This window comes from Rattus norvegicus, chromosome 19 (assembly GCF_036323735.1).
Source record: "Rattus norvegicus strain BN/NHsdMcwi chromosome 19, GRCr8, whole genome shotgun sequence".
In the NCBI taxonomy this organism is placed as follows: domain Eukaryota; kingdom Metazoa; phylum Chordata; class Mammalia; order Rodentia; family Muridae; genus Rattus; species Rattus norvegicus.
In genome coordinates this window covers 13,386,168-13,393,422 of record NC_086037.1, presented here as the reverse complement: position 1 = coordinate 13,393,422, position 7,255 = coordinate 13,386,168, and the positions used below count along the sequence as shown (strand labels likewise).

Genomic DNA, 7,255 nt, shown 5'->3' with positions numbered 1-7,255 from the left:
ACCTCCATGACCTGGGATATTTTAGATAAGATACTAAATGTTTAAGCCCCACCAGAAAGAACTTACACGTGGGACTTCCTTAAAATAAAATTAATCTGGGTATGTATGGTACATGCCTGAATTCAAACTTGTGCAGCAAAGGCAGAAAGATCAGGGGTTGAAGGCCAGCCTCAGCTTTTAAAAGAGACTAACTGGTTCTGCAAATGGCACTGTTAGAAGAATGAGTCCACAGACTAGGAAAAGCACTTGCATAAGACCTACCTGATCAGGTACTGTTACCCAAATCAACAAGAAAATAATACAAACTGAGAGAAAGCTAAAAGACACCTTGCCAGGAAAGATAAGCTGACAGTACACATACACAAATGAAAAAATTCATATCATCAGAGAAGCATGCCTTAAATACTGAGGTACCATTCAGAAAACTGGCCACACACGCTGCTCCGAGGACGTGGAAGGACAGTAGCTCTCGGTTGGTGGAGGTTTGAAATAACCTTTCCAGGTCCTCTAGTAACTCTGGCCACCTACGAAGGAGGAAGCTGCGGACAGAAAGAGCTAAGAACAAAGGAGATGCCTTTACAGACTGGAGGGGAGGAGGGCTCCAAACTCAGAGGGAGGGGTCTGTTTAGCATAACAGTACAGTTACTAGCTAGGAGATTCTATTGCTCCACCTTGCCTGCAGCTGCCCCGCTAAAACTTTAGCTGATTAGGGAGGGTACTAGATGGATTCAAGGTGTGGCCGGATATCCACTCTAAGGACAGTAAAGTTGTCACAAACTAAATGCACTTCATTGCACAGTCAGTCCTTCATGCCTCTCGGTATATGCTCACTGTAACTGAGAACGTCTCTCCACATAAAATAGACACATGGGGGTTGGGGATTTAGCTCAGTGGTAGAGCGCTTGCCTAGCAAGCGCAAGGCCCTGGGTTCGGTCCCCAGCTCCGGAAAAAAAAGGAAAAAAAAAAAGACACATGGATTTCTACAGAAGCTTGATTCTCAACTGTATAAGCTGGTGGTGAACAAACGAACTGTGGTTCAACCTGACAACAGAACACTACTTAGAGCAGAGAAGACCAGAGACAAATTAACATTTTAACCGGAAAAGGCCACCTACAAATGATACTAATTATGTGGCACTCTTAAGAAGGCAAAATATGAAGGAAAAAAAGTGTGAGGTGAACAGGTGAAGAACTGTTTTTAGGGTAGTTTAAAGTACCTTGTGATACACTACAGTAAGAGACAGCATTTTCCATACTTGTATAATGGATACCAGTGAAAACCTACGTATACTATAGACTTGGAGAGATAAAGAAGTCTGAGTTTAGGTTCATCATGGGAACATTATTGGGTGTTGATACTGGAGAAGGCCAGGCAGGCATGTGTGAGACAGAGACGGGGAATATATGAAAAATGCCTGTATTTTTTTTCTCACTCTCACTGTGACCTAAAAAAAAAAAAAAAAAAAAAAAAAAAAAATTAGGCCTTAGCACTTAGCAGGCCTGGAACTTAATCCACCTGCCTCTGCCTCCAGAGGGCTGGTGTACCACCATGCTTTGCTTAAAACTTTAAAAATTTTGCTCTATGAAAATAGTTGAAAAGTTTCCTTCCAGGTGTGGTGTAAGTACAAGTATTGCTAGTTCAAGGCCAGCCTAAGCAACATAGGAAACTATCAAAGAAACTAAGAGTATAAAACAAAAACAATAAAACAAACAAACAAAAAAAACCCCCACAAACCATGGCAAAATATCAGATGTAAAAGAATAACATTAGTGGGCTGGAGAGATGGCTCAGCGGTTAAGAGCACTGACTGCTCTTCCAGAGGTCCTGAGTTCAATTCCCAGCACCCACATGGTGGCTCACAACCATCTGTAATGAGATCTGATGCCCTCTTCTGGTGTGTCTGAAGACAGCTACAGTGTACTTATATATAAAATAAATGAATAAATCTTTAAAAAATAACATTAAAATGGGATGTCAGAGGGAAAATAGATGTTCTATGGATTCTACAGCTACAGGAAACTGAATGCCAACAAGTGGAGGAAGCCTCATGAGAATGCCATCAGCTGACCATGACTATAGTCTTGTGAGGTCCAACATACAGGACCAGGAGGAGCTACTCAGGCTTGCACTCTACAGAACTGGGTGCCAACTCACGGCTGCTGTTCTAAGCCACCACGTTATGATGCAGAAGTAATTGACTAGTTCTCTTCATTCCCTTCATACATTTAAAATAGAAGCTGTGGCATCCTGGCAGCTAACACAAACTGTTCTAAAGGGAGAAACGGTGGTAGGAGAGGGCTGAGGGACAAAACAGGGAAGCCCCAGATTTAGAAAATTCATTTAAATAATAAAGGTCCCTTGGGAGGTGTTACAGTCCTCAGAATTTGGGAGACAAAGGCAGGCAGTTTTAATTCAGTGAGTGTAGGCCAGCCTGATCTAGTACTGAGTCCCAGGCCAGCCCAGACTGTCTCAAAAGTACATATATAAGCACACCTGGGAGCCCTCACATTCCTCTGACCAGGGAAGCAGGTAGGACGACTATACATCTTCCCATCCCTCAGGCTCTTCACAACCAGGCCCAGTCTCATTTTCAGCTCTCCAGGAGTCCACCAGTGCAGTCCCTGCCCCCCATTGCTAGTAGATCCCATAGACCATTGCCCCAGCCTCCCTTTTCCCTCTCATTGTTTTATTCCAGCCCCGCTCTGACCAGGGACACTGAGGGAACACACAGCTTTCCTCTTTTCTGTAGATGCCCCCTCCCCTCCTGATTCCTAATTCTCAGCTCCCAGTAGCCAGGAATGTTTTAGATGGACCGCCCAGTGGCCACACCTATCAGGACCCTAGGGGAATTTCCTACAGGGCTATTCACAGCCACTACACTTTCTTAAGAACCAGAGAGGAAACCAAGGAACACTCTCCACCCAATACAAGACTAGACATCAGCACCTAGAATTACAATTTTCCCAAACCCAGAAGACCGGATGCCAGCATAAAAACACAGTTACAGTCAGGACTATTTAAATCATCAAAATCAGAAATAAAAAAGAAGGACATATAGTCCACAGTGAAATAGAAGTAGTCATTAAAAGCCTCCCAACTGCTGATTGTGGTGATCTTCAATCCCAGCACTTGGGAGGCAAAAGTAGGCCTCTTTGATTTCAAGACCAGTCTGGTCTATAAAGCAAGTCCCAGGACAGCCTGGGCTGTTAAACTGAGAAACTCATTTTCAAAAAACAAAATAAAACAATTTTCCCAATCAAAAAAGCCCAGGGTCAGATGGTTTTAGTCAATATAAAACAAATTGGAAATTTTATATAAACAAATTGGAAAGACAAAAGCCCTATGATTGTATCACAGATGTAGAAAAGGCCTTTAACAACACCCAAGAAATACCCCACCCCTGATAAAAATCCTGGAGAGATTAGGGATACAGGGAATGTGCCTTAATATAATAAAGGCAATTTACTGTAAGTCTACAACCAACATTAACTGAAGTGGAGAAAAACTCAAAGCAATTCCACTAAAATCAGGAACAAGGCAAGGCTGTCCACTTTCTCCAAACCTATTCAATAGAGTACTTAAAGATTTAGCTAAAGCAATGAGACAACCTAAGAATATCAAAGGGAAACATAGTGGAAAGGAAAGAGTTAAAGTATCTTTACTAGCAGATGATATGGTAGTATACATAAGTGACCCTAAAAATTTCACTAGGGATCTCTTAGAGCTGATTAAAAAAAAAAAAATCAGCAATGTGTCTGGATACAAGATTAACTAAAACAATTACTAATCCTGCTAATACAGAGTAGTACAAATGGCAATGGACCGAGAAAGAAACCAGGGAAGCAACGCCTTTCACAATAGCCACAAATCACATAAAATATCTTGGGGTAGCTCTAACCATGCGAGTGAAAGACTTGTTGTATGATGAATCTTCAAGTCTTTGAAGAAAAAAATGAAGATATCAAAAGAAGGATGCTGGGGATTTAGCTCAGTGGTAGAGCGCTTACCTAGGAAGCACAAGGCCCTGGGTTCGGTCCCCAGCTCCGAAAAAAAGAACCAAAAAAAAAAAAAAAAAAAAAAAAGAAGGAAAGATCTCCCACACTCATTTGTTGACAGGACTAATACAGCAAAACTGGCCATGCTACCAAAAGCAACCTACACATTCAATGCAATCCCCATCAAATTACAACACGATTCTTCACAGGGCTTGAAAGGCCAATTCTCATTCTCTGTCTCTGTCCCTGTCCCTCTCTCTCTCACTTAAACACACACACACACACACACACACACACACACACACACACCCAGAACACAGAATAGGTAAACAATACTGACTAATCAAAAAAAACTGGGAGGCATCGCTATGATAAAAAAAATCATCACAATGGAATCAAATTGTATAAAGACCCCTACATTAATCCTTGGATACCTGATTTCTGATAAGAGTTCAGAAATACAAACTGGAATAAAAGATAGCATCTTCAACAAATAATGCTGGTTAAACTGGCAGCTGCATGTAGAAGAATCCAAACAGATCGATACTTATCACTCTTCACAAGATTCCAAATCCACCAAAGACCTCAACACAGAACCACGAGACTGAACCTGAGAAGAGCGAGTGAGGATGGCCTTGTATGCACCGGTAATGAAGACGGCTTTCTGCACAGAAAGCACAGACACTAAGGCCAGCAGTGAGTAAGTGGGACCTCATCAAGGTGAGAAGCTTCTACATGGGAAAGGATCCCATCATTCTGACATAGAGGCAGCATCCAGAATGGGAAAAGATTTTGACCAACTACACATCCAATAGAAAGCAAATATCCAAAATACATAAAGAACTAAAACACAAATCAAGAAAACAAATAACCCAATTAAAAAAATGGAATACAGATCTAAATAAGAATTCACAAACGCGGGGTTGGGGATTTAGCTCAGTGGTAGAGCGCTTGTCTAGCAAGCACAAGGCCCTGCGTTCAGTCCTCAGCTCCAAAAAAAAAAAAAAGAAAAAAAAAGAATTCACAAATGGTAGAAAAACACTTAAAAGAAATGTTCAACCAATATCCTTAGCCATCAGAAAAATGCAAACCAAAATTACTTTTAGATTTCATCTTCTACCTGTCAGAATGGCTACGATGAGTAAAACAAGTGGCAGTGTGTGCTGGTGATGTGGAGTAAGGGGACACTCATGCATGGCTAGTGCATGAGTGCACAAACTTGTACAGCCACTGTGGAAATGCGTGCTGCGGCTTTAGGAAGATGGGAATAGACCCACGTCAAGATTCAGCAACACACACAGGATACTTCATCCTACCACAGAGGCACTTGTTCAACTATGTTCACTGCTGATAGCCAGAAACTGGAAACAAGCTAGACGTCCCTCGACAAAAAAGAACCAATAAAGAAAATGTGGTACAGTGGAGCATTACTCGGCCACTGAAGAAAGTGGCATCATGAAATTCACAGGTAAAGGGATGGAAATCGAGAAAACAAATCATCTTTTTTTTTTAGAATTGTTTATTTTATGTATATGAGTAGTACACTGTAGCTGTCCTCAGACACACCATAAGAGGGTGTCGGATCCCATTACAGATGGTTGTGAGCCACCATGTGGTTGCTGGGAACTGAACTCAGGACCTCTGGAAGAGCAGTCAGTGCTCTAACCACTGAACCATCTCTCCAGCCCAAAACAAACCATCCTGAGCGAGGAAATCCAGACCCACAAAGACAAATAAGGTAATGTATTCACTTGCATGTGCTATGATAACCAAGCTACCACTCAGGTTAGGGAGCTGAGGTACAGATAGAATGATTAGGAAAGGGAAATAAAATAAACAATTATGGATGGAAGGATGGGGGCTGGAATGAGAGGCTTAGGTGGGGAGGATGAAAGAAAGAGGGGGATGAGGGACGGAATACAGAGGGAGACATCTAAAATTCAGGGCAATTTGAGTGGTATGATGGAAACCTAATACAGTAGAAGCTTCCCAACACACACACACACACACACACACACACCACACACACACACACATACACACCACACACACCACACACACACACACCACACACACACACACACACACCACACACACACACACACACACACACACACACACACGAAAACAAACAAAAAACCCTGATCTACATGAAACTGCCAATGGGAAAACAGAGTCCCAACTTGCCATCTCATTTCCAAATGAAGCTGTTGGTCAAAGGGGTCAAAGGAAACCCCAAACAACCCAGCTGTTACTGAGACTGTAGGCTGCTCTCCACAGACTGACAGGGCCCACTGCTGAGTACGACACACGCATAGCTCATTGAACAAGAAGAAGGTGGGGGTTGGGGATTTAGCTGGGGTTGGGGATTTAGCTCAGTGGTAGAGCGCTTGCCTAGCAAGCGCAAGGCCCTGGGTTGGGTCCCCAGCTCCGAAAAAAAAGAAAAAAGAAAAAAAAAAAAAAAGAAGAAGGTGAACTGGGGCCCACATGGAGCCTTCAACCATACACTGTCGTGTCTTTGATACAGGAAGGTATTGTGGATGGTCGACCCATCCACAGACCCTCTGACATACAGTGGTGCCCCGCCTGCAAGGGGCTAAGGCAACAGTGGCGTGAAGTTGTGAGAGTAACCAGCCGATATCTGATCCCATGAGGCTGAACCCATACTTGACACTGGTTGGGAGACCAAGAACCAGAAACCAGATAGCCCAGGGGCCTAGGGTAAAACTAAACAATGCTGGTCTAAAAAAAGAAAAGGTGGCTTCATGATGTTCTGCTGTACTCATAGATCAATGCCTTGCCCAGCCTTCACCAGAGACGCTTCCTCCTGGACCAGATGGGAATAAATAGAGACCCACAGCCAGACACTACAGAGAACGAGAGGTCTCGGAACATTCAGTCCTAAGTGAGATCCCTATCTAATCCCTCCCCTCAGGGTTCAGGGAACCCCTTGGAAGAGGAAGCAGAAAGAGCATAGGAGCCAAGGGGAATGGAGAACCATGAGAATAAGGCCTTCTAAATCAACCTGATCAAAGCTCATGAATTCACAGACTGAGGCAGCATGCACAGGATCTACACAGAGCTGTACCAGGACCTCAGCAGACTAGGGTTTCCAGGTTAGTTTTTAAACGGAGTTCCTGAGCATGTGAACGGTGGGTCTCTGGTTCTTATGCCTTCTCTTGGGCTATTTTCCTTCCGTCTTGTAAAACTGTAATGTAGTATTTCCCCCTTATTCTATTTTACTTTGTAATATTTTATT

General features: G+C 43.0%; 1 protein-coding gene across 5 annotated transcripts in view; it reads right to left on the bottom strand.

Moving 5' to 3' along the window:
- The window catches only part of Hmgxb4 (HMG-box containing 4), a 38,748-nt gene that overhangs the window by 15,884 nt on the left and 15,609 nt on the right, over positions 1-7,255 (bottom strand). The gene's annotated exons all lie outside the window — the stretch shown is intronic.